Source organism: Scyliorhinus canicula, chromosome 6, assembly GCF_902713615.1.
Source record: "Scyliorhinus canicula chromosome 6, sScyCan1.1, whole genome shotgun sequence".
NCBI lineage: Eukaryota > Metazoa > Chordata > Chondrichthyes > Carcharhiniformes > Scyliorhinidae > Scyliorhinus > Scyliorhinus canicula.
The window spans coordinates 60,953,887-60,980,852 of record NC_052151.1 but is presented as its reverse complement, the minus strand read 5'-3'; the positions used below and the strand labels follow the sequence as shown (position 1 = coordinate 60,980,852).

The 26,966-nt window shown below is 51.6% G+C and overlaps 1 long non-coding RNA gene across 1 annotated transcript; it reads right to left on the bottom strand.

Annotated features, from left to right (window-relative positions):
• Positions 1–3,777: 3,777 nt before the first annotated feature.
• Positions 3,778–26,313, bottom strand: LOC119967177. The gene is made up of 4 exons (XR_005460932.1): positions 26,250–26,313; positions 11,332–11,448; positions 11,011–11,229; positions 3,778–4,273 (listed from the first exon to the last, which is right to left on the bottom strand). It is a non-coding gene; the product is annotated as an uncharacterized LOC119967177 (long non-coding RNA).
• Positions 26,314–26,966: the final 653 nt, after the last annotated feature.

The window sequence follows — 26,966 nt, the reverse complement described above, 5'->3', positions numbered from 1 at the left end:
TGCTTGCAGGGATCCAGGTGGAAGCTGCTACAGTAGGCATGAGTCAGACATTGTCATACGATGTGGAGCACCAGAGCTCATCGCAGAGTGGTCCTCTGCAGCCCAGACATCAGGTGGCCGTTAGCTGCTGCACGCTCCGCTGCTGCAGCTTCCCCCTCCTCTCTGAGCAGCACCCACTCACGCGATCGCAGGGCATCACGCAGACCTGCGACCATTGCCACGGTGGCCAACATTGCTGGTTGAATGCCAAATTGTCTGCAGGAAGTGAAAGGCCAACATGTTAACTTGGTGCATATATCATGCTCAGCCAGGTTCCATGGGCTACGCCCTCGTATGTCCCTCCCCCACCCCTGCACCCCTGTCCCGTTGGTATCCGGCACCGCCGGCGCTCCAGGTCCTGCCGCCTATCCCTGCTGCCAGGGGTACTATTGGCTGGCACAGCCCTCACTGGGGGGCTGCCTTGGGTGTGGCCCTGAGTTGTCTGGCTGTCACTGTGTAGAACCAGGGGCCGAGGTGGGTGGTTAGTGGGTGCGCAGCAAGATAGCCACCGTAATGACGGTCTGTGTCCGGGCACCGTCCCAGTTCTGTGGGGGGGCACCCCGGCAGCTCGGCCCCCCCCCCCCCCCCCCCACCGCAGCCAGCAGCCCGCAGTCACTCCACGCCATTTCCTACCTCCTCTCTGTCTCGCTCAGCAGCCACGACGCCAGGTTCACGACCTTTGAGAATACAAATGAACCACGCTGTCGGGAACTCCACCCATTGGCGCCGGTGAATCTCGGAGGCCTTGGAGAATAGGGTGTCAGGCCCGCTGATGATATGCCTACTGTACTTTTACCCTAGAGACACACTTACGCCATTTTCGGGTGCCAGAGCATCCTGATTTGGCATGAAACCTGCGCCTACTGCGATTTTGGCGTGGGAACCTATTCAGCGCCCAATCACGTTTCGGCTTCGGCAAACAGAGAATCTAGCCCATAGTCTCCCAAACGGAGAATTTCAGCTGTTGTAAATAAACGTTAATTGTTTCATACGTAACTGGTGAGCCAATGTTATTACAGTGATATTGTTTTGGGCACAAAAAAAAATATTCAATTCCAGTATCACGTTGGTGGGGGGCAGAAAAGAACTTGAACTCTTTTAAGGCAGATGGAGTTCAATCCAGGCAAAAGCGAGATGATGCATTTTGGAAGATCTAATTCAAGAGCGGACTATATGGTCAATGGAAGAGTCCTGGGGAAAATTGATGTACAGAGAGATCTGGGAGTTCAGGTCCATTGTACCCTGAAGGTGGCAACGCAGGTTGATAGAGTGGTCAAGAAGGCATACAGTATGCTTGCCTTCATCAGACGGGGTATTGAGTACAAGAGTTGGCAGGTCATGTTACAGTTGTATAGGACTTTGGTTCGGCCACATTTGGAATACTGCGTGCAGTTCTGGTCGGCACATTACCAGAAGGATGTGGATGCTTTGGAGAGGGTGCAGAGGAGGTTCACCAGGATGTTGCCTGGTATGGAGGGTGCTAGCTATGAAGAAAAGTTGAGTAGATTAGGATTGTTTTCGTTGGAAAGACAGAGGTTGAGGGGGGACCTGATTGAGGTTTACAAAATTATGAGAGGTATGGACAGGGTGGATAGCAACAAGCTTTTTCCAAGTGTGGGGGTGTCAATTACAAGGGGTCACGATTTCAAGGTGAGAGGGGGAAAGTTTAAGGGAGATGTGCGTGGAACGTTTTTTACGCAGAGGGTGGTGGGTGCCTGGAACGCTTTGCCAGCGGAGGTGGTAGAGGCGGGCACGATAGCATCATTTAAGATGCATCTGGGCAGATATATGAACAGGCAGGGAACAGAGGAAAGTAGATCCTTGGAAAATAGGCGACAGGTTTAGATAAAGGATCTGGATCGGCGCAGGCTGGGAGGGCCGAAGGGCCTGTTCCTGTGCTGTAATTTTCTTTGTTCTTTGTTCTTTGTTCTTTTCTTTGGGATGCAATATTTCAAGTACTCCAATAAGGAGACCATTGCATACCAATGCTAATGTGTTTGCCCGTTGAGTGGGAGGATTCCTAGATATGGGAAGTTTGTCCATCAAAGAAACATAGGAACAGGAGTAAGCCAATCAGCTCCTTGAACCTGATCTACCATTTTTGTTAAAATTTAAGGTGCCCAATTTCTTTCCAATTAAGGGGCAATTTGGCATGGCCAATCCACTTACCCTGCACATCTTTTTGGGTTGTGGGGGTGAGATCCATGTAGACACGGGGACAATGTGCAAACTCCACACGGACAGTGACCCGGGGCCGGGGTTGAACCCGTGTCCTCTTCGCCGCGAGGCAGCAATGATAACCACTGCCACTGTGCCACCTCCTGATCTGCCATTCAATTAGATCATGGCTGATCTATGGCCTAACTCCACATACCTTTGGCCCATGTACCTTAATACCTTTGCTAAACAGAAATGTATCTATCTCGGATTTAGAATTAACAACTGCTCTAGCACCAATTGTCATTTGTAGAAGAGAGTTCTAAACCTCTGCGACCCTTTGTGTATAGAAGTGCTTCCTAACATCTCTCCTGAATGGTCTGGCCCTAATGTTTAGACTATGCCCCATAGTTCTAGTATCTCCAACCAGTGGGAACAGTTTATCTTTATCTACTCTCTCTTTTCCTGTTAATATCTTGAAGACTTTGATCAGATCACCCTTTAACCTTCTAAATTCTCGGCAAAACAGGCCTAATCTCTCTTCATAACTTAACCCCTGAAGTCCAGCTATGATTCTTGTAAACCTACGTTGCACTCTCTCCAAGGCCAAAATATTCTTCTCAGGGTCTGGTGCCCAGATCTGCTCACAGTATCCCAAGTGGGGTCAAACCAGGTGGCAGATTCCACACCGTCACCCAAGGCCGGAATTGATCCTGGGTCCCTGTGTGGCAGCAATCCTAACCACTGTGGCCCCCTCTGATGAACTCAGGGATGGCATGAGTGCAGACAGGAGAGAAACTAAAGGAAGATGTGAGTTCAGGGCTAGGGCAGGGGTAGCTATAGGAAGTTTGGCCAGGTGGGCTAGTAGAAGGTATGAACACACAGCAGTTGTCTTGATCTCAGTAACAAAAAGCCCATGAGTTCACATCTATTGTTGGAAGTGAGGGAGGACTGGACAGGGAGAAGATTTAATAATAATAATAATAATTAATAATCGCTTATTGTCACAAGTAGGCTTCAATGAAGTTACTGTGAAAAGCCCCGAGTCGCCACATTCCAGCGCCTGTTCGGGGCGGTGGTACTGGAATTGAACCCGCGCTGCTGGCATTGTTCTGCATTTCAAGCCAGCTGTTTAGCCCACTGTGCTAAACCAGCCCTAAACCAGGGTTTAAGAAGACAGTTGGCAGTTGAAAAAAGAACCAGGGTTATCTTTCCATTCCAGGATGATCCTGGAATAATGAGTAGTTTTAGCAAACAAAAGCAGGGATCCAATTGTATTTTATGTGGCCCAGTCAGATCTGCAGTGGGTGGTTAAACCAGTTGAATGCCATGTCCTTTAAAGTTTACATCTCTTGGGCTTAAGGATTTTAACCTGGAATCTTGGTGGAGTCCATTATCAGAAAAGTTGGTTGGTAAAACAATATATGAAGTGAATGTCTGAAATATTGGAACATAATCCAAGAAAAAAAATTACCTTGTCCGTAGTTGATGGCGTATCCTTTGACTACTTTTCATGACTGAGGGTTTCTGACAACCACTTTACTTATTTTTTTGTACAAATGACCTTGCTCACGCATCGTCCAACTTTTTGTTGATTATTTTATTCAATGTACATTAGCTTCCTTCAAAATGTATTCCCTCAATGTACAAACCTTTAATTCCTCTTGCAGTATAGTAACTGAATCACTAAACCTTTGACTTATCCATGCTTGTGGGCATAGTTTCCTTCATTTACTAACATTAGCAAAAGAAAAGTCAATGTAATTGAGTTTCTTTGGAGTTTCTTCACATCTGGAAATCTGCAACATCTTATGTTGATGACTTCACCTTTCGTTCTCCTTCATCTGTTGACATTCTTAATCCGATGACATCTTAGCCTTATTATTTCCTCCAGATCTCAAATGGAATTCCCATATCTCCATCAGTCTTAAAGCTGCAGCCAAAAAGCTTCAGTACCTTTTTGGTGGCAAACACTTATTTACCGAAACAACTTCCATTTAACTCTCCATGAAGGTGGATTCCATTTGAATCGTGCTCTCATTCCTGGGGAAACTGTTCTGCCACTTCTCTTCAACTCCTGAGTAATATATTTAAAAAAAACTGTTAGCTGGTACATGACCATTTTCTCACTTCCACCACCACAAAGGGGTTAAAATAAACTTGAACAGTAAGCAGGAGAGAAGTAGGCAAGATTAACCACAGGTAGTCATGTGCTGCAATGTATACGTGCCATGTAAGTGATTGGACAATGTAGCATTAGAGGTGATTGGACAGTATAATCACATGTATTCACTTGGAGTGTAATTAAGTAATCTAGTAGTGCAGACATAATTGGGCTGAGATAACAGAGTACCAATGTGGAACTTAATGATTGGTGAAAATGAAAACTATCACTATCTCTATACCAGTATAAAACAGTTTTGTAGTATTTCAGCGAACTCGTGCTCCACCGTGACCAAACGGGTGCAAACCCCACAGTGGCAGGACAACAAACGCAAAAAAAAACCCAGATTGGTTTGGATAAGGCATCACCAAACTGGGAAGCAGGACAGGCCGGCGGGTACTCCACCAAGCATTTTGTCTGGCCCGACAGCCTCACCAGTCACACAGGGGGCGAAGCTGGCAACAGCTGAACCCAGGGATGGCGCGCGCCACGGCATCAAACCCATCAACCCAAGGCCCAATTGGCGTGGCATGCCTTCTGGCCACAGAGGGAACTGGGGGGGGGGTGGGGGGGGGGGGGGGGGGGGGGGGGGGGGGGGGGGGGGGGGGGGGGGGGGGGAACATTGGACAACGTCCCCTAACTCCCAAATGGCCATTAATTTTTTTTTAAATCGGACACATTCTTACAGTATCTCGACACAGACAAATAAACCCACAGCGTAAATAAAAAAATCAGCAGGGTTCCACGCAAGCCGCCAGAGGACCAGAAGTCACATATGGAATGCCCAGTCAATTCAACACCAACAGAGTCTCTACACACAAATACTGCAGTCGTACAATAACTGTCAGCTCGCAGTCAAAACATCACTATTGTAAATCCGAGCAGCCGCAGAACAGTCTTCCAAACAACGCCGCAGTCATGATCAGAATGGCGTTCCAAAAGAGCGGCAGCAAGTCAAGAACGGACTCCTCGGTGGACCACTCTCCCAGTATCAGGAAACAACAGCAGACAGAGACAGACGGAACGCTACGTGACCCACACCAGAAGTCGCTCAGAAGATACCGCATCCGGTACTGTCGTACATGTCAAACTCCAGATCACTCCCAGCGGAGACAGGCTGGCAGCAGAAACTTGACCCAGCGCTCGCCTTCCATGACATTACAGGCTCCGGGAAAGAAACACTACAGAAACAAACTCTTATCATAGTCCACTCTTTAAAAAAAACAATTCCGGGGTAGGTAGCTCAGCCGAACAGGCAGCACGCCGATAGCTCCAATTCATCATCGTCGCCAATGTGATTGTGATGAATGTATTAATGCTCCCATGCATCATTGTATTACATTACATGACATTGTATTATGTGGGTGCCGTTGTGGGCTCTGCCTATGCTCTGCCCCTCGGGGGAGGTATATAGATCTGCAGTCTGTAGGCGGCACTCAGCACAGAGCAGTCACAGGCAGGCACAGTTCTAGCTGATTAAAACCACTGTTCACTTCAACTCTCTGTCTCGTGTGAATTGATGGTCACATCAGTGATAAAGCCAGGGGAGTCCAATGAGTTTCTTAAAAGTCCTTTATTTCAGCAACAGCACCATACATGCATAGGGCCTGGTTATCTTTCACTGGGTCCTCATTCCTCTTTTAGCTGGCTCTACAGCTGCCAGTCTTTTATGCTAGTGCTGGGTTAACTAAGTGAAATGAAATGAAATGAAAATCGCTTATTGTCACGAGTAGGCTTTAATGAAGTTACTGTGAAAAGCCCCTAGTCGCCACATTCCGGCGCCTGTCCGGGGAGGCTGGTACGGGAATTGAACCGTGCTGCTGGCCTGCTTGGTCTGCTTTAAAAGCCAGCGATTTAGCCTGGTGAGCTAAACCAGTCCCTGGTCCAATTGAGCATGGGGAACAATCATCACCAACTGAATGTGCAGGTTATTAAAGGTTATTACAACCTCCCCCCCTCCCCCACATGGACACTACCCCCACATCCTCCCAAGTGGGGACACCCCGCTATGGGGTCCCCCTCTTCAGGACCCCCCACCCCCCCCTCCCCCAAGGCCTTTACAGCACCCCCTCCCTTCCAGGACCTCCACCCAGCAACCCCCAACCTCCTGGAGGCCCCTACTTACCTGGCCTGCACACCTCCACCCTTTAAATTCCCCCTCCACTGTCATTTCATGGTCATGGTCCCCCCCCTTCCCCTGAACCTTGGCAGCGCCACCCTGGCACTCGGACACCCTTACACTACCACCCTGGCACCAGGCAGTGCTCCTGCCAGATTGACAGTGTCATCTGGGCACCTTGGCAGTGTTAAGGCGGCAGGACCAAGGTGTCAGCTGGGCAATGCCAAGGTTCCAACATTCCAAGGGGAGGGCCATGGTGCTACCTTGCACTTGTCTCCGAGGCCCGAGACGCCCTGGGTGCCATTCCGCATGGTCTAACTTTGTATGGACCAGCACTGATTGGCGCCCAGCTGCAGACTCCTTGGGGAGGCCAGAGAATCGACGGAGGCTGATGGGTAGGTCTTAAGTAGGTTTACAACCTACTTCCGCTGGCGTCATTTGGTCCCGCCCTTTTTGGGCAAAGTTCCGACTCCAACGTCTCGAGGGACTTCGGTGAATCTCGCGAGGTGCCGAGCCTGTCGGGAGGTCTCCCGGTATTCTCCAGTAGCCATGTGCTCTCACTCGAGCGCAACGTGACAAGAGAATATGAAAGGGATCTAGGACACTTTTGGGGAGGTAAGGCACTCTTTAGGAGAGTTAAGGTGCTAAGGAGAGCACCCTTAATTCATTTGTTAAATTTAAATTGTTAAATTGAACATAATTATGCAATTCTTATGCACAAACTCATTGAAACTGCCCGCTGTTCAGGAAATGTCAAGCTGTCAAGGAAATGTCAAAGAATTGTCAAAGCTATCCAGGAAGTGTCAAATCTATCAAGGCTATCCAGGAACTGTCAAGGCACTGGCCAAGGATACTAGGTGAGTTGGCAAGGAGGGGGTAAGTGCAAAAGATAGTGGGGGATGGGATAACATGAGTTGACACTAAATTAGCACAGGGAAAGTGGGTACAGCGGTATTTAAGTTGGCATTGGGTTTGGGGATGGAGGATGAGTGGAGAGGCATGTGAACACATGTATTGGACTGAAGGAGTGTGGTGGTGATGTTGGAGCAATTTGTTTTTGTTTTATTATTATTTATTTGAACAGTCTCAGGGCACAGAGGCAGGCCTTTCACCCAGCCCACTCTACATCCAGAAGCCTGTGGATTTGTTCCAGGATTGCCTGTCTGAACTCCGCTTTCAGCCAGTCTCTCCTCCCACAAACAGAAATTTGACCTGTGGGTGGCCATTTTTTTTAAAGGTGGATTCTTCGAGCCAGGAAATCCCTTGACTCTGCACTCACAACCCGGTGATGCAAATGATGGCCTTATTATCTGTTGCAGCCTTAGCTATTTAAAAAAACACTCTTGTTCATGAAATTCCATTCAAAACCTTTAAGTGTCCTCAAGTGCTTAATTATATATCACAAATTCTATTCATAACGCTACGTCAAAGACACCTGATCCTTTAATAACCTCCTTGAGCTGTCAATCAAACCATGAATCTAGGAACCCCTGGTAAAATAATTATTGCTTGTAGAAAGGACAGAGTTTTAATAGTAAATTTCTCTTTGAAAATTTCTGAGCGATTGGGGAAAAAAAATCTTCAATTCAATTAACTGGTTTAATTGTGAGTAATTTTAAGGGCAAAACCTTAAGAAGAATTCCAATAGTTGCTTATAGTCTCAGAGACAAAGGCTGAATGGTGGTGCAGTGATTAGCACTGCTGCCCCATGGCGCTGAGGGCTCGGGTCCGATCCTGGCCACAGGTCACTGTCCCGATGGAGTTTGTTTTTTCTCCCCGTTTCTGTGTGGGTCTCACCCCCACAACCCAAAGATGTGCAGATTAGGTGGATTGGCCATGCTAAATTGACCCTTAATTGGAAAAAGATAATTGGATACTCTAAATTTATTATAAAAATATATGTATAGTCTCAGAGACAAAAACTCACTGTTGTTGGTCTGCAAGCCAATTTTTAACCAGCAATTGCTGTTCTGACTTAATTTGTTATGAACATATGAAAAGGGAGCAGGAGTAGGCCATTTAGTCCCAGAAGCCTTCTCCACAATCCAATAAGATCATGGATGATTTGATTGTAACCTCAAATCTGCACTCATAGGCAGGAACATAGGAGCAGGAGTATTCAGCCCCTCGAGCCTGTCCTGCCATTTAATGATATCATGGCTGATCTGTGGCCTATCTCCATATACCTGCCTTTGGCCCATATCCCTTAATACCTTTGCTTAACAAAATCTATCGATCTCAAATTTAAAATTAACAACTGTTCAAGCTTCATCTACTGTTTTGTGGGAAAGTTCCCAACTTCTACCACCCTTTGAATGTAGAAGTACTTCCGAACATCTCTCCTGAACGGTCTAACCCTAATTTTTAGACTATGCCCCCTAGTTTATCTTTATCTACCCTCTCTTTCCCTCTTAATAGCTTGAATACTTTGATCAGATCACCCCTTAACCTTCTAAATTCTAGCGAAACAGGCCTAACCTTTGTAATCTCTCCTCGTAACTTAACCCCTGTATTCCAGGTATAATTTTTATAAGTCCCTCCAAGGCAAAAATATCGTTCCTAAGGTGTTGTGCCCAGAACTGCTCACGGTATCCAAGTGGGGTCTAACTAGGGGTTTGGACAGCTGCAGTATAACTGCAGGATAAAATCCTCAGGTTGCAGTAAAAAATGCTAACATTCCATTAGCCTCATTAATTATTTTCTACACTTTTTTGTGACATTTTAAGGATGTATACACCTGAACCCCCCTTCTCCCCCCCCCCCCCCCCCCCCCCCCCCCAACTCTCTTGGACATCCACCGTATCTAACTTCTTTCCATTTAGAAAGTACTTTGCCCTATCATTTTTTGGCCCAAACTTTCTTACGTTGAATTCCATCTGCCACAATTTTGCCCATTCACGTAGTCTGTGCAATTTTATTCTATCATCTTGGCTGTCTACAATGCCACCTAACTTTGTATCATCAGCAAATTTTATATTGAATTTCTATGTCATCATCCAACCCATTAATGAACGATTGAAGCCCCATCTCAGATTCCTGTGGTACACCACTAGTCATATCCTGCTTTTAGAGTAATTATCCATTATCGCCACTAATTGTTGCCTCCCACTTAACCAATTTTCTAACCATGTCAATGATTTGTGCTCAATTCCGTGGGCCTCTACCTTAGTTAACAGTCTCTCTTATTGGACTTTATGAAATTACTTCTGGAAGTCCATGTAAATAACATCCATAGACAATCCCCTATCCACTCCTTTAGTCACCTCTTCAGAAAATTCAATAAGATTAGTCAGGGTTGACCTTCCCTTGGACGGCACGGTGGCGCAGTGGTTAACACTGCTGCCTCACGGCGCCGAGGACCCGGGTTCGATCCCGGCCCCAGGTCACTGTCTGTATAGAGTTTGCAAATTCTCCCCGTGTCTGCGTGGGTCTCAGCCCCACAACTCAAAAGATGTGCAGGGTAGGTGGATTGGCAATGCTAAATTGTCTCTTAATTGGAAAAAAAAGAATTGGGTCCTTTAAATTTTCAATAGAAAAGCATGATCTTCCCTTCACAAATCCATACTGTCTCTCCCTGATCGACCAAAATTTTTCGAGGTGTTCAATTACCCAATCTCTGATTATAGACTCCAGCAATTCACAACTGTTAGGCTAACTGGTCTGTAATTCCCTTGTTTCCCCCTTTCACACTTCTTAAAAGGTGGACTGACTGTGCAATTTTCCAATCCGGGCGTCGTCTGGGGGCTGGAGGGCCCTGGCGCACTATTCGACGGCATATGCACAGCCGTGCCATCCTGTGTGCTGACTTCGAGATCCGGCCTCATCAGAGGGGTGGAATTGGGAGTGCTGGTGGCCACCATCCTCTCTTCATCGGACGGGTTAATGTTGGCACTCAGCGCCCTCTCCTCCCGCTCGGTGTCACTAAGGGTCTGGGGTTCACCTCAGGATGGAGGGGCAGCTGGTTCGAGCCCCGGCTGCTTCTGCCAGCCCTGGCAGCTCTCCGATGTCTCAATGTGCCGCGCCCTTGACGCTGCTCCTCAGTGATTGGGCTATGCTCTGCATTGCCTCGGCAAAGCCCACCCGCAAGTGGCACAAGCTACGGAGAGCCTCGGCAATTCCCATCTGAGAGTGGGAAATGTCCCGCAGCACCTCATCAGGGTCAGCCTAGTACTGGGTAACATCCCCAGCGAGTCGGACATTCTGCTGGGGCACTCAGCCATGGCCGTCACCTACTGCGCCACGCCTTGGACTGCCGACGTTGTGCACCAGGCTCTCCAGTGCGGTGACCACCCTAGCAGTGTTGGCCTCGGTGTCACGCATTGCCGACAACATCTCCTGCGCCCAAAGTCTCTGGGACTCCTACAATCGGCTATGGACCTGCTGGAGTGTTGCTGACATCTCTCTCTGAATATCCTGACCACACATTGACGTCTCCATCAGCTCTGAGTAATCCTGTACCAGAGGCTCAGCATCAGGCTGGGACCCGGAATCCAGCAGACTTCCTAGTGCTGTACTGCCTGGCTGTTCCTACCTCCAGCATTAGCAACTGTGTGGGGCTCACCAAATTGTGCCCCAGAAACCTGACCGCTAATGTTTCCCACCGAGGTGTCTGCATCTGCGCTGATGGAGGGTGGGGATGACAGCTGTGATGCATTGATCATGGCATCCTAAGAGCTCTCCTCTGAGATGTTCTCCTGGGAGGCAGGAAAGCAGGCCGCCCTGGATGGGCCGATGCCATTGACTGGAGGACCTGTGGGAGAATGGACATGTGGTCAGTGGGAGTGATGGGTCAGTCAGTCTGGCAATAACTCACATGTGATAGGCATCCGGGTGGGGCCCGGTGGATCCTCACCTCTACAGCATCTGCCAACCTCTTCGGCCACCCCAATCACCTTCAGGGCCTGTTCCTCGAAGGTGGCGAGGATTCATTTGTCTGGCACATCTCCACCGGCAAGAGTGGAAGATTCTCCTGCGGGGACAGAAAAGGCATCGTTAGCCGCATGCGTGGTTCATTGTTCTGTGGGGGGGGGGGGGGTGAAGAAAGTGTTGGGGATGTTGAAGGGAGAGGGGGTGAAGGGAGAGTTGATGCTTGGGTGGGCGCGGAAAATTCTCGGGGGGGCATCACTCACCTGTGCTGCCCGAGAAGGTTGACCTTCTTTCAGCACTGGACGCCGCCACCTCGTCCCAGGTGACACTATCATGTGGCTCATCCTCCAGGACCCTCGGGAGGACAGGACATCCCTTTGGCCTCCACCTCATCGAGGAGCCTCCCCAGGTCTGCATCCGCGAATCTTGGGTCCGGTCACCTTGGCGCCATGGCTGCGAGCTGAGCGGGGTTGGCTGTGCAACTACCATTCAAGTTGCTGCTCGACCTTGCTAGTTTAGCGGGAGGGGAGGGAGAGGTGGCTGGCGAGCGGGATCCTGGCGAATCAGCTGGCGAGCCTTCCTTGGCGGCGAGCAGCCCATGGGGAGGGTCTCACTAAATGGACCAATTAACGTTGAAGTGCGCAACAGTTCTCGCTTGCTAGCACACTTAGAAATCTTTCCGGAGAATCGTGCCCCATGTTTCCAGACACCACATGCTGTCTTATCTCAAATAAAGGAAATAGCAAAACTATTCGGAAGGACAGAGTGGATGGTAAGGGAGGTGGTGTTGCTCTGTTATTTAAGGATGACATCCGGGCAATAGTAAGGGATGACATCGGTGCTATGGAGGATAAGGTTGAATCCATTTGGGTGGAAATCAGGAATAGTAAGACGAAAAAGTCACTGATAGGAGTAGTCTATCGGCCACCAAATAGTAACGTTATGGTGGGGCAGGCAATAAACAAAGAAATAACTGATGCATGTAGAAATGGTACAGCAGTTATCATGGGGGATTTTAATCTACATATCGATTGGTTTAACCAGGTCGGTCAAGGCAACCTTGAGGAGGAGTTTATAGAATGTATCCGCGATAGTTTCCTAGAACAGTATGTAATGGAACCTACGAGGGAACAAGCGGTCCTAGATCTTGTCCTGTGTAATGAGACATTTTGATTGATTCATGATCTCATAGGTAGGGATCCTCTCGGAAGGAGCGATCACAATATGGTGGAATTTAAAATACAGATGGAGGGTGAGAAAGTAAAATCAAATACTAGTGTTTTGTGTTTAAACAAAGGAGATTACAATGGGATGAAAGAAGAACTAGCTAAGGTCGACTGGGAGCAAAGACTTTATGGTGGAACAGTTGAGGAACAGTGGAGAACCTTCCAAGCGATTTTTCACAGTGCTCAGCAAAGGTTTATACCAACAAAAAGGAAGGACGATAGAAAGAGGGAAAATCGACCGTGGATATCTAAGGAAATAAGGGAGAGTATCAAATTGAAGGAAAAAGCATATAAAGTGGCAAAGATTGTTGGGAGATTAGAGGACAGGGAAATCTTTAGGGGGCAACAGAAAGCTACTAAAAAAGCTATAAAGAAGAGTAAGATAGAGTATGAGAGTAAACTTGCTCAGAATATAAAAACAGACAGTAAACGTTTTTACAAATATATAAAACAAAAAAGAGTGGCTAAGGTAAATATTGGTCCTTTAGACTCTAAAGGACCAATATTCTTTTATGAGAAGGGAGTTTTAATAATGGGAAATGAGGAAATGGCTGAGGAACTGAACAGGTTTTTTGGGTCAGTCTTCACAGTGGAAGACACAAATAAAATGCCAGCGACTGATAGAAATGAGGCTATGACAGGTGAGGACCTTGAGAGGATTGTTATCACTAAGGAGGTAGTGATGGGCAAGCTAATGGGGCTAAAGGTAGACAAGTCTCCTGGCCCTGATGGAATGCATCCCAGAGTGCTAAAAGAGATGGCTAGGGAAATTGCAGATGCACTAATGATGATTTACCAAAATTCACTAGACTCTGGGGTGGTCCCGGTGGATTGGAAATGAGCAAACGTGACACCACTGTTTAAAAAAAGAGGTAGGCAGAGAGCATGAAATTATAGGCCAGTGAGCTTAACTTCGGTAGTAGGGAAGATGCTGGAATCTATCATCTATCTATTAAAAAAGGAGGTAGGCAGAAAACAGGAAATTATAGGCCAGTGAGCTTAACTTTGGTAATTAGGAAGATGCTGGAATCTATCATCAAGGAAGAAATAGCGAGGCATCTGGATAGAAATTGTCTCATTGGGCAGACGCAGCATGGGTTCATAAAGGGCAGGTCATGCCTAACTAATTTAGTGGAATTTTTTGAGGACATTACCAGTGCAGTAGATAACGGGGAGCCGATGGATGTGGTATATCTGGTTTTCCAGAAAGCCTTTGACAAGGTGCCACACAAAAGGTTGCTGCATAAGATAAAGATGCATGGCATTAAGGGTAAAGTAGTAGCATGGATAGAGGATTGGTTAATTAATAGAAGGCAAAGAGTGGGGATTAATGGGTGTTTCTCTGGTTGGCAATCAGTAGCTAGTGGTGTCACTCAGGGATCTGTGTTGGGCCCACAATTTTTTTTTTTTATAAATGTTTTTATTCAGTTTTCGTATTTTATATTGAACAAATTACAAATTGTTAGGAGAGAGAAAAAAAAAAAAAAAAAAACAAACAAAAACAAACACGCAAAAATTAACATACATATTTACAGGTAAGCATCTTCGTAGTAGTAACTGCGCCCCCCCCCCCCCTCAACATGTTTATTTAGCTTGGTTTTGGGCCTTAGCTAGCCATCGAACCCCCGTAACGAACCTGTAGCCCCCCCCCCCTCCCGCTACCTTCCCCCGACTATTCTTCCTCTTGTACATTGGCCACAAATAGGTCCCGGAACAGTTGCATGAATGGCTCCCACGTTCTGTGGAAGCCGTCGTCCGACCCTCGGATGGCAAATTTGATTTTCTCCATTTGGAGAGATTCCGAGAGGTCGGACAGCCAGTCCGCAGCTCTGGGCGGTGCTGCTGACCGCCAGCCAAACAGGATTCTACGGCGGGCGATCAGGGAGGCAAAGGCAAGGGCATCCGCCCTCCTCCCCAGGAATAGATCTGGCTGTTCTGAAACCCCGAAGACCGCCACTATCGGGCATGGCTCCACCCTCACTCCCACCACTTTGGACATTACCTCGAAGAAGGCTGTCCAGTACTCCACGAGTCTGGGGCAGGACCAGAACATGTGGGCGTGGTTGGCCGGGCCTCTTTGGCACCGTTCACATCTGTCTTCCACCTCCGGGAAGAACCTACTCATACGGGTTCTTGTTAAGTGGGCTCTATGTACCACTTTTAGTTGCGTCAGGCTGAGCCTTGCGCACGTGGAGGTGGAGTTGACCCTATGCAGTGCTTCGCTCCAGAGTCCCCACCCGATCTCCATCCCCAGGTCGTCCTCCCATTTCCTCCTTGTTGCGTCCAGTACGGTGTCGTCCCTATCTACCAGTCGGTCATACATGTCACTACAGTTCCCTTTCTCTAGGATACTTGCGTCCAGTAGGTCTTCCAGTAGTGTCTGTCGTGGCGGTTGTGGGTACGTCCTTGTCTCCTTTCGTAGGAAGTTTTTGAGCTGCAGGTACCGTAGCTCGTTCCCCCCAGCTAGCTGAAATTTCTCTGTCAGTTCGTCCAGTGTTGCGATCCTGTCGTCCGTGTATAGGTCCCTGACTGTCAGTGTCCCCCCGTCCTGCCTCCACCTTTTGAAGGTGGCGTCGGTCAGTGCTGGTTTGAACCTATGGTTGTTGCAGATGGGAGCCTTGTCCGACATTTTGTACAGGCCAAATTGCTGCCGCAGTTGGTTCCAGGATTGGAGGGTGGCTGTCACCACTGGGCTGCTGGAGTGTTTTTTGGGTGGGGATGGGAGTGCTGCCGTGGCGAGGGCCCGGAGGGAGGTTCCCATGCAGGAGGCCTCCTCCGCACGCACCCACTCAGCTTCTGGCTCCTGGATCCATCCCCTTACTCGCTCGGCTGTTGCTGCCCAGTGGTAGAATTGTAGATTCGGGAGGGCTAACCCTCCCCTGGTTTTTGTTTTTTGTAAGACCTTCTTTGGGATCCTAGCATTTTTACCCCCCCATACGAACGCCATGATGAGTTTGTCCAGCGCTTTGAAAAAGGCCTTGGGGATGTAGATCGGAATGGATCTAAACAGGAAGAGGAACCTGGGCAGTACGTTCATTTTGATCGTCTGAACTCTCCCCGCGAGGGAGAGCGGGAGTGTGTTCCATCTTTGCAGGTCCTTTTTAACTTCCTCCGTCAGGCTGGTGAGGTTCCATTTGTGGATCCCTTTCCAGTCATGGGCTATTTGGATCCCCAGGTAGCGGAATTTATGTCGGGCTTGTTTGAACGGCAGCCCCTTTAGTGCTGCCCCCCCCCCCCCCCCCCTTGCGGGTGTAATGGGAAGATCTCACTTTTGCTCATGTTGAGTTTGTAGCCCGAGAAGGCTCCAAACTCTTTCAGGAGCGCGATGATTCCGTCCATGCTGCTTTGTGGGTCCGAGATATAGAGGAGCAGATCATCCGCATAGAGTGAGACTCTGTGCTCTCTACCTCCCCTTCGGATCCCCCTCCAATTTTTTGCTGCCCTGAGCGCGATTGCTAGCGGTTCGATTGCTAGTGCGAACAGCAGCGGGGACAGTGGGCATCCTTGTCTGGTGCCCCTGTGCAGCTGGAAGTATTGGGAGTTGGTATTGTTGGTCTGTACACTCGCCATGGGAGCGTTGTACAGGAGCTTTACCCAAGCTGTGAACCCTGTTCCAAGCCCGAACCGCTCCAGTACCTCTATGAGGTATATCCATTCGACTCTGTCGAAGGCCTTTTCTGCGTCCAGGGAGACGATCACCTCTTGTGTTCTCTCCCCGGAGGGGGTCATTATCACGTTCAGCAGGCGCCTGATGTTCGCGGTCAGCTGTCTACCTTTGACAAAGCCCGTCTGGTCCTCTGTGACCACCTCAGGTACACAGTCTTCTAGCCTTTTGGCTAGGATTTTGGCCAGTATTTTGGCGTCTGCATTCAGCAGAGATATGGGTCTGTATGACCCACATTCCGTTGGGTCTTTGTCTTTCTTAGGTATCAGCGAGATTGAGGCCTGTGCTAACGTGGGTGGCAACGTGCCCCTAGCTAGCGAGTCTGTGAACATCTCCCGCATGTGCGGGGCCAGCGCTGTCGCAAATTTTTTGTAGAAGTCCGCCGGGAATCCGTCCGGTCCCGGCGCCTTCCCCGCCTGCATGGAGCTAATGCTCTCCATGATCTCTCCCAGTGCTAGTGGTGCTTCCAGATCCCGTTTTCTGCCCTCTCCCACAACTGGTATGTTCAGTCCGTCAAGAAACCGGTTCATCCCAGCCTTCCCCGTTGGGGGCTCTGAGGTGTACAGCTCTTGGTAGAAGGCCTTGAAGGTTTTGTTAATCTTCTCTGGTTCTGTTTCCAACGTGCCTCTGTTATCTCTGATTTGCGCAATTTCTCTGCTGGCTGCCTGCTTTCTCAGCTGGTGGGCCAACAGGCGGCTGGCTTTGTCTCCGTGTTCGTATAGGGCCCCGCGTGCCTGGCGGAGTTGGTGTACTGCTTTCCTGGTGGAGAGCAGGTCAAAGTTCCTTTGTAATTCTTTTCTCTCCGCCAGGAGTTCTACAGTCGGGGCCTCGGAGTATTTATGGTCTACCTCCAGTATGGAGTCGACCAGCTTCTGCCTAGCCACCCTTTCCTCCCTATCTCTTTGCGCTTTGTAGGCTATGATTTCCCCTCTTAGTACGGCCTTAAGCGCTTCCCAGAACGTGGAGGGTGAGACCTCCCCGTTTTGGTTGATCTCAGTGTACTCCGCTATGGCCTGCGCTATCCTTTCGCTGAAGGCCTTGTCAGCTAGTAAGGCACCGTCCAACCTCCATTTGGGGCGCTGGGCCCTTCCCGTCTCTAGCCGCACATCCATGTAGTGTGGAGCGTGGTCTGATATCACAATTGCGGAGTATTCCACCTTGTCTATCTCTGGAAGCACCGTTTTCCCCACCACAAAGAAGTCAATTCTGGTGTACACGTTGTGTACTGGGGAGAAGAAAGAGAATTCTTTCTCCCCCGGGTGGGCGAATCTCCAGGGGTCTACTGCTCCCATCTGCTCCATATAGTGGCTGAGTTCCCTTGCCATGTTTGAGGTTTTCCCCGTTCTGGGGTTTGATCTGTCCGTCGTTGGGTCCTGTACACAGTTGAAGTCCCCCCCCATGATTAGTCGGTGCGTCGCTATGTCCGGGATTTCTGCCATGGTCTTTTGGATGAAGCTCGTGTCGTCCCAGTTGGGCGCGTACACGTTAACTAGAACTACCGGCGCCCCATCCAGGGCCCCGCTGACCATGACATACCGTCCCCCTGGGTCCGTAACCGTCTTTGTCGCCCTAAACATTGTCCTCTTGCCAATCAGGATCGCCACCCCCCTGGCCCTTGCCCCATAACAGGAATGATAGGTTTGTCCCACCCAGCCCTTTCTTACCCGCAGTTGGTCCTGCTCCCTCAAGTGCGTCTCTTGGAGGAAGACTATGTCGGCCCTCATGTTTCTAAGGTGGGTGAGGACTCTAGATCTCTTCACTGGGCCGTTAAGTCCCCTTACGTTCCAGGTGACTATTCTGGTGGGGGGCTTCTGCCCCCTTGCTCCTGTGGGGTTAACCATATTTGTCCGGTGGACGCGCCCCTGCCCTCTGGGGTTTCCCTATGTTAGGGGGCCGTCCAGGATGTCCACTATCACTGCTCTCCCCATGCGGTCGGGTCCCTGCGCTCCGGGGTTCCCCCTTGTCCCGGGGACACCCGCCATGGCCGTCCACTTTGTGTCCGCCACGCGGGTAGTCCCCTGCACTCCGGGGGGCCCCTTCACCCACAGACCGTACTGGGTGGGTGCTTGCAGCAGTTCCCTGTTTCGAGCCCTTGTCTGTGGCACTTTGTGGCCCTATTCCCTTACTGGCCTCTTTTGTCCCTTCGTCCCTGCGTTTCCCCTCCCTGGTCTCTCGCCCCCCGGGTGCCCCCCCCCCCGCTCTATCCCTTTCGGGGATACCCCTGTGTACCCCTCCATTGCCCCTCTCTCCCCCATTCCTGTCCCCATTTGCTCTCCCACCTTTGATGGGTGATCCCCCCCCTCCCCTGCCTGGCGCCTTCCCCCCTGTTGGGGGTGCGCTGCGGCCCTGCTCTGTTGCGCGCCCCCTTCGCTAGCTTTCCTGCTAGCACGGTGGCTCCCCTCTCGGAGGTTGCTGTCCCGCTTCCCCTCTCCCCTCTCCAGTACTCCCGTTCCCTCGTGCCGGGGCCTGGCCTCCCACCTGGAGCGGGCCCTAGGGCATTGGGTTGTTTTCCGTTCTGGGTGTTCCTGCCAGGGGGGAGGGGGCTGGCTTTGCCTCGCCCCTCCCCACCCCCCCGTCGGCATGACGTGTCTCCTTGCCATGGGCCCCTCGTCCCTACTTCCCATGGCGTTTTTCCAGCCCGTGCTCCTCGACGAATCTATTCGCCTCGGCAGGGGCTGTAAAGAAATATTCCTTGTGTTGGTATGTGACCCAGAGTTTTGCTGGGTACAGCATACCAAAACGTACTTTGTTCTTATAGAGAGCTGCTTTCGCTCTGTTGAACTCCGCCCGTCTCTTAGCTATGTCCGCTCCAAAATCCTCGTAGATTCGGATGGCGTGCCCGTCCCAATTGCAGGCTCTATTCTCCTTGGCCCAGCGCAGGATTGTCTCCCTATCCCGGTACCGGTGCAGTCTGGCTATAACTGCTCTCGGTTTTTCCCCTTCCTTGGGCTTCGGGCGCAGTGACCGATGAGCTCTGTCCATTTCCGGTGGGGTGGGAAAAGTTTCCCGCCCCACTAAGGAGCCCAGCATCGCAGCCACGAATGTTGTGGGATTTCTACCCTCTATCCCCTCTGGCAGGCCCACTATCTTGATATTTTGCCTTCTCGAGCTGATCTCCTGGTCGTCTACCCTGCCCTTCAGGCTCCCCTGTGTTGCACTCAGTTTCACCATTCCCCTCTCCAAGGATATGACCCGGTCGCTCGCGTCAGTCGCTGCCTTCTCCAGCTCTTTAATGGTTGCCCCCTGGGCTTCCAGTATCTTCCCTTGGGCTTCCAGTATCTTCCCTTGGGCATCCACTTTCTTCTCCAATCTGGTCAGAACCTGCTGCACCCCTGACATGGCCCTGGTCACTGCTGCCTGTGCTGCGGCCTCTGCGTCTGCTTTTAACTCTGCCTTGAATGCCTGCAGCTGCTCCCTCACCACCTCGGCAAAGGCTTCCTTCCAATTCACGCCCCCCTCTAACCCCAGGGGAGAGGTTGCCCGCCCGTCCAGCTCTTCTGGATGCGGCGAAGCATCCTTCCCGCCGCTTCGCGTGTTGACTCGTTCGCCCGAGCTGGCTTTCCCTTTGCCCAGTCTACTTCCGGTGCCCCCTTTCTCTTGGCTCCTTTCTGGCACTTTTTTCTCCCCCTTCCCCTTCATCTTTTCTTCTCTCCTTGTTCTTCTTTTTCCCCCTTTTCCGCACCCTATTTTTATTTTATTTATTATTATATATCTATATATGTATATATATATATATATATATATATTTTTTTAAAATTTATTTCCCCTACCCCTTTTCTCTTTACCAGTTTTCTTTTGGGAAGAACAGAAATACAAGTCTCTTTTTTCTTTTTTCCCCACTCAACCAGGAGAGAGAGTCCCTTTGTCTTTGCCACGTGGTGGTCACAGCAGTTGGGGGGGGGGGGGGGAGGGGCGAGTGGGCCGGTGGTCGCTGCTGGTTGGGGGGGGGGGGGGTCCCCGCTGCTGGCTGGGGGGGGGGGGTTGTGTCCCCGCTGCTGGCTGGGGGGGGGGGGGGGTTGTGTCCCCGCTGCTGGCTGGGGGGGGGGGGGGGTTGTGTCCCCGCTGCTGGCTGGGGGGGGGGGGGGGTTGTGTCCCCGCTGCTGGCTGGGGGGGGGGGGTTGTGTCCCCGCTGCTGGCTGGGGGGGGGTCCCCGCTGCTGGCTGGGGGGGGGGTCCCCGCTGCTGGCCGGGGGGGGGGGGGTCCCCGCTGCTGGCTGGGGGGGGGGGGGTCCCCGCTGCTGGCTGGGGGGGGGGGGGGAAGAGAAGAGGGGCCGCCGCCGCCGCACCGCTCCTGGCCCGCGTGGGGGGGGGGGGGGGAGAGAAGAGGGGCCGCCGCCGCCGCACCGCTCCTGGCCCGCGTGGGGGGGGGGGGGGGGGAGAAGAGGGGCCGCCGCCGCCGCACCGCTCCTGGCCCGCGTTGGGGGGGGGAGAGAAGAGGGGCCGCCGCCGCCGCACCGCTCCTGGGTCGCGTGGGGGGGTGGAGAGAAGAGGGGCCGCCGCCGCCGCCGCACCGCTCCTGGCCCGCGTGGGGGGGGGGGGGGGGGGAGGGAGAGGGGATGGACCTGCTGCTGTTGGGCCCCCCTGTCGCCGTCCGGCTCCTCCGCTCCGGCTCCTCCGCTCCCGCTCCGGCTCCGGCTCCTCGGCTCCTCCGCTCCGGCTCCTCGGCTCCGGCTCCTCGGCTCCGGCTCCTCGGCTCCCGCTCCGGCTCCTCCGCTCCTCCGCTCCGGCTCCTCCGCTCCGGCTCCTCGGCTCCTCCGCCTCGGCTCCTCCGCCCCGGCTCCTCGGCTCCTCCGCTCCGGCTCCTCGGCTCCTCCGCTCCGGCTCCTCGGCTCCCGCTCCGGCTCCTCCGCCGGCGCTCCTCCTCCGCCGTCCGGCCTGTCGGGGGGGGGGGCTGTTCCTCCTGCTGTCCACCGCTTGCGGGAGCCCCTCTCCCTGCGACCTCCTCGCTCGCCGCCCGGAAGTCAACTCCGTTGGGCCCACAATTGTTCACAATTTACATAGATGATTTGGAGTTGGGGACCAAGGGCAATGTGTCCAAGTTTGCAGATGACACTAAGATGAGTGGTAAAGCGAAAAGTGCAGAGGATACTGGAAGTCTCCAGAGGGATTTGGATAGGTTAAGTGAATGGGCTAGGGTCTGGCAGATGGAATACAATGTTGACAAATGTGAGGTTATCTATTTTGGTAGGAATAACAGCAAACGTGATTATTATTTAAACGATAAAATATTAAAGCATGCCGCCGTGCAGAGAGACTTGGGTGTGCTAGTGCATGAGTCACAGAAGGTTGGTTTACAGGTGCAACAGGTGATTAAGAAGGCAAATTGAATTTTGTCCTTCATTGCTAGAGGGATGGAGTTTAAGACTAGGGAGGTTACGTTGCAATTGTATAAGGTGTTAGTGAGGCCACACCTGGAGTATTGTGTTCAGTTTTGGTCTCCTTACTTGAGAAAGGATGTACTGGCACTGGAGGGTGTGCAGAGGAGATTCACTAGGTGAATCCCAGAGCTGAAGGGGTTGGATTATGAGGAGAGGTTGAGTAGACTGGGACTGTACTCATTGGAATTTAGAAGGATGACGGGGGATCTTATAGAAACATTTAAAATTATGAAGGGAATAGATAGGATAGATTCGGGCAGGTTGTTTCCACTGGCGGGTGAAAGCAGAACTAGGGGACATAGCCTCAAAATAAGGGGAAGTAGATTTAGGACTGAGTTTAGGAGGAACTTCTTCACCCAAAGGATTGTGAATCTATGGAATTCCTTGCCCAGTGAAGCAGTTGAGGCTCCTTCATTATATGTTTTTAAGGTAAAGATAGATAGTTTTTTGAAGAATAAAGGGATTAAGGGTTATGGTGTTCGGGCCGGAAAGTGGAGCTGAGTCCACAAAAGATCAGCCATGATCTCGTTGAATGGCGGAGCAGGCTCGAGGGGCCAGATGGCCTACTCCTGCTCCTAGTTCTTATGTTCTTATGTTCATTCTAAGTACCTATTATCTTGGAAGAAAGTAATAAAATTGAACAAAATGATGGGATTATCCCATGAGTAACTGGAACCTCTGTCAGGGGACAAAGTAAAATTACATCAATAGATCAGCCTTGAGAAACCAATCAGAAACTGATCATGCACTACTAAACCAATCAGGGCCTGATCATGCACTGCACAAGCCCATCAGGAATCAGTAATATCACTGATCATGCACATGGTTTGTGATGCGGAAAGAGTTAAAAAGCACCAGCTTTGAGCTAACAGGTGGCATGCTGAATTGGAAACTGAAGACTGCTGAAAACAGAAGCCTTGAGAGAGAGAGAGAGAGAGGGGGCGGGGCGGGGCGGGGGGGGGGGGGGGGGGGGGGGGAGAGAGAAGGCACCCAGTCAATTGTGCCCAGGCTGAATCGAGAAGAACCACGTTGAGCCAGTAAAGATGCCACCTAAAGTATAGGTTTTGCCGCTTAATAAATGTTTTCAGAGTTATATCACTAAATTGTCTCCTATTGTCTGAATGATTAAAGTCTAAAAAGAACAAATTAATATTAAGTGGATTTAGAGGTTAAGCACCCCTAAAAACATTAACAATCCTACCAACAACAAAGATTTTGATTACTGCACCTGCTTTAAAATTTCACTAGTTTTTCCTGTTTCTCTATTTAGTCACCCTTCCAAAGTGCATCACTTCACATTTCTCTGCATTAAATTACATTTGTCAGCCCATTTCACTAGCCTATGTCCTCCTGAAATCAGTCTCCCGTGAGAAAGAAACTATGTACCTTTAACTAACATGTTTTGGGAAAACAGGTCAACTTCAACAGCAAACAGAGCGGCACGTGATGCAGTGGTTAGCACTGGGACTACGCCTCTGAGGACCTGGGTTCGAATCCCGGCTCTGGTCACAGTCCGTGTGGAGTTTGCACATTCTCCCCATGTCTGCATGGGTTTCACCCCCACAACCCAAAGAGTTTAAATCGAGCTCGGGGCAGATTTTGGGCCTCATGTCTCTTGAGAACTTACCTCCTGATGTGACCATCAATTTACTCGAGACACGAGAGGAAGTAAACTGTGGCTTTAATAGACTTACAACTGAGCCTGCCTGTGACCAGAAGAACTGAGGGCACACTCACAAGACCTCAGCACATTATACTTCCGGTAGTGGGAGGGGCCATGGGTGGAGCCAAGGGTGGAGCCCTGTACAAGCTCCTCATCTCCCCCTGTGGGCAGAGCCGCGCAACGGCTCACAGACAGAACCCACAAGGACACAATGATATATAGTGTGAATTAAGCATTATACATTCACTACATTCACCCCCTGTAAAAAAATCAAGTCCGGCGGGGGTGACGGGTTTACAGGTTGAGCCGGTCCAGTGGCCGTGTCGTCCGTGGGATCGGCGGTGAACTGGGGTTGCAGCCGCTTTGGATGGCTGTGTGCTGACAGGCAGTGTGGATCTGAGGGTGGACTCCGGGGGTGGTTCGTTCAGAGCTTCATTCTTGACCGGTGCAACGGGTGAAGGGGGGGCGCAGGAAACCTGTAGGCGTGGGGGCGCAGGGCGTGGGGGGTCGGGTGGGGTGTAGTGTGAGGGGTACCTCGGCGGTGGTGGTGGTGGATTCTGCAGGCGCCAGGATCCGGAGGGAAATGGTGTCCTGACGGCCGTCGGGGTGTTCTATAAAGGTGTAGTGTGGGTTTGAGTGCAGCAGTAGTACCCTTTCTATAAGTGGGTCCGTTTTATGTGTCCGGACGTGCTTCCAGAGGCGAACCGGGCCCGGTGTCCTCAACCAAGATGGGAGTGAAGCTCCCGTGGTAGTGCCCCTAGGGAAAATAAATAATCGCTCGTGAGGGGTCTGTACACAGGAGGGACCTAATTGCATGGAGTGCATCGGGGAGGACCACCTGCCAGTGGGAGGTCGGGAGATTCCTGGACCGTAGGGTCAGTAGGACGGTCTTCCAGACCGTTGCGTTCTCCCTCTCCACATGCCCGTTCCCCCTGGGGTTATAGCTGGTAGTTCTGCTCGAGGCGATGCCCTTGTCGAGCAGGTACTGACGCAGCTCGTCGCTCATGAAGGACAAACCCCCGTCGCTGTGTATGCAGCTGGGGAAGCCGAACAGGGAGAAGACACTGTGCAGGGCTCTAATGACTGTATGGGAGGTCATATCGGGGCATGGCATAGCAAACGGAAAACGGGAGAATTCGTCTATGACGTTGAGGAAGTACACATTTAGATTGTCGAGGGGAGGGGCCCTTTGAAATCGATGCTCAGGCGTTCAAAGGGCCAGGAAGCCCTTTGAAGGTGGGCCTTGTCTGGTCTATAGAAGTGCAGTTTGCAGATCGGGCAATCTCTGGTGCAATCTCTTTTACCTCCTCGGTGGAGAAAGGCGGATTTCGGGCTTTGATGTAGTGGGCGAGCCGGGTGACCCCCGGGTGGCAGAGGTCATTGTGGATAGCCTGTAATCAGTCGTCTTGCGCGCTGGCGCATGTGCTGTGGGACAGGGCATCTGGGGGCTCGTTGAGCTTCCCCGGGCAATATATGATGTCATAATTATAGGTTGAGAGTTCGATCCTCCACCGCAAGATTTTATCGTTTTTTATTTTGCCCCGTTGCGAGTTATCTAACATGAAGGCAACCGATCTTTGGTCGGTGATGAGGGTAAACCTCCTACCTGTAGTGCCTCCAGTGCCGTACGGCTTCCACAATGGCTTGAGCTTCTTTTTCGACTGAGGAGTGTCGAAGTTCCGAAGCGGAGAGGGTTCGGGAGAAGAAAGCTACTCCTCTCCCTGCCTGGTTCAGAGTGGCAGCGAGAGCGACCTCTAAGGCATCGCTCTCCACCTGAAAGGGGACGGATTCAACCACTGCCTGCATTGCGGCTTTGGCGATGTCCTGCTTGATGCAGTTGAAGGCCTGGCGGGCCTCGGCTGACAGTGGGAAGAGTGTGGTCTTAAATAGTAGGCGGGCTTTGTCCGCATACTGGGGGACCCACTGGGCGTAATAGGAGAAAAATCCAAGGCAGCTCTTGAGGGCCCTGGAACAATGAGGGAGAGGGAGTTGTAAGAGGGGGCGCATACGGTCCGGGTCAGGCCCCAGGTCTCCGTTTTCCACGACATAGCCGAGGATGGCGTGTCTGGTTGTGCGGAAAACGCATTTCTCCTTATTGAAAGTGAGGTTGAGTTTCTGGGCGGTTTGGAGAAATCAGTGGAGGTTGGCGTCGTGGTCCTACTGGTCATGGCCGCAGATGGTGACGTTATCCGGATACGGAAAAGTGGCCCCCAGCCCGTACTGGTCCACCATTCGGTCCATTGTTCGTTGGAACACCGAGACCCCATTCGTGACGCCAAAGGGGACCCGGAGGAAATGGAAGAGGCGGCCATCTGCCTCGAATGCCATGTAGTGGCGGTCCTCCAGGCGGATTGGGAGCTGGTGGTATGCAGACTTCAGATCCACCGTGGAGAAGATGCGGTACTGGGCGATCTGATTTACCATGTCTGCAATTCGGTGGAGGGGCGAGGTGCATGAACCGGTTAATGGTATGGCTATAATCAACTACCATCCGGAACTTTTCTCCGGTCTTGATGACCATCACCTGAGCTCTCCAGGGGCCATTACTGGCCTCTATGATCCCCTCACGTAGGAGCCGCTGGACTTCGGCTCTAATAAATACCCTGTCCTGCAGGCTGTACCGCCTGCTGCGAGTGGCTATGGGTTTGCAGTTAGCAGTGAGGTTAGCGAAGAGTGGAGGGGGGGGGGGGGGGGGGGGGGGGTCGATTTTTAGAGTCGCTCAGCTGCAAATAGTGAGAGGGGGTAGGGGTCCACCGAAGCTGAGTGTGAGGCTTCTAAGATTGCATTGAAAATCGAGCCCGAGTAGGAGGGGGGCGCAGAGGTCTGGGAGTACGTACAGCTGGAAATTAGAATAGCTGGTGCCCTGTATTGTTAATGTCGCAACGGTGCGTCCTTGTATTTGAAGCGAGTGCGAACCCGAGGCGAGTGAGATAGTTTGCCGTGCAGGGAAGATAGGCAGCTAACAGCGTCTTACCAGGTCTGGATGCACGAAGCTCTCGGTGCTCCCGGAGTCGAAGAGGCACGGTGTCTTGTATCCGTTGACCTGAACGGACATCATCGAACTCCTGAGGTGCTTTGGCTGCGACTGGTCCAAAGTGACTGTGTTGAGTTGCGGGTAGTCGGTGGCTTGATCAGCAGTGCTGGAGTGGCCCTGTGATGTCTGTCCGCGGAGGTCGTAGTCGTCGAGATGAACATCGGGTGATTGGCAAGATGGCGGCCCCCGTTGATCGCACGTGGCGGGCGATGAAGAAGATGGCGTCCAAGATGGCCACCCTCGTGGATCGCACGTGGCGGGCAGCGAGGAAGATGGTGTCCAAGATGGCGGCCCCCATGACTCGCACATGGCCGGCCGCGTGGCGGAGGTTTGCCAAGTTGGCGGCCCCCATGAGTCGCACATGTTGGATGGAGGCGGAGTCGGCAGACACGCTGCAACATTGCGGGATCTGCGGGCCTGCGAGTTGGGGGAGCGATTGCTCTGGACAGTGGGAGAGTTAGAGGGTTTAGATTTAGACAGTCATACCTTAGCAAAATGTCCTTTTCGACCGCAGCTGCTGAAGGTCGCGTTGCGGGCCGTGGGTGTTGGGGCTGACCATAAAAATGGCACGTTGGTGCTCCATAGTGGGTGGGTGGCTGCGCGATGCAGGCCTGGGGCAGTCTCTGGTTGGGGGTCACGATGGGGTCGCGTGGTCTG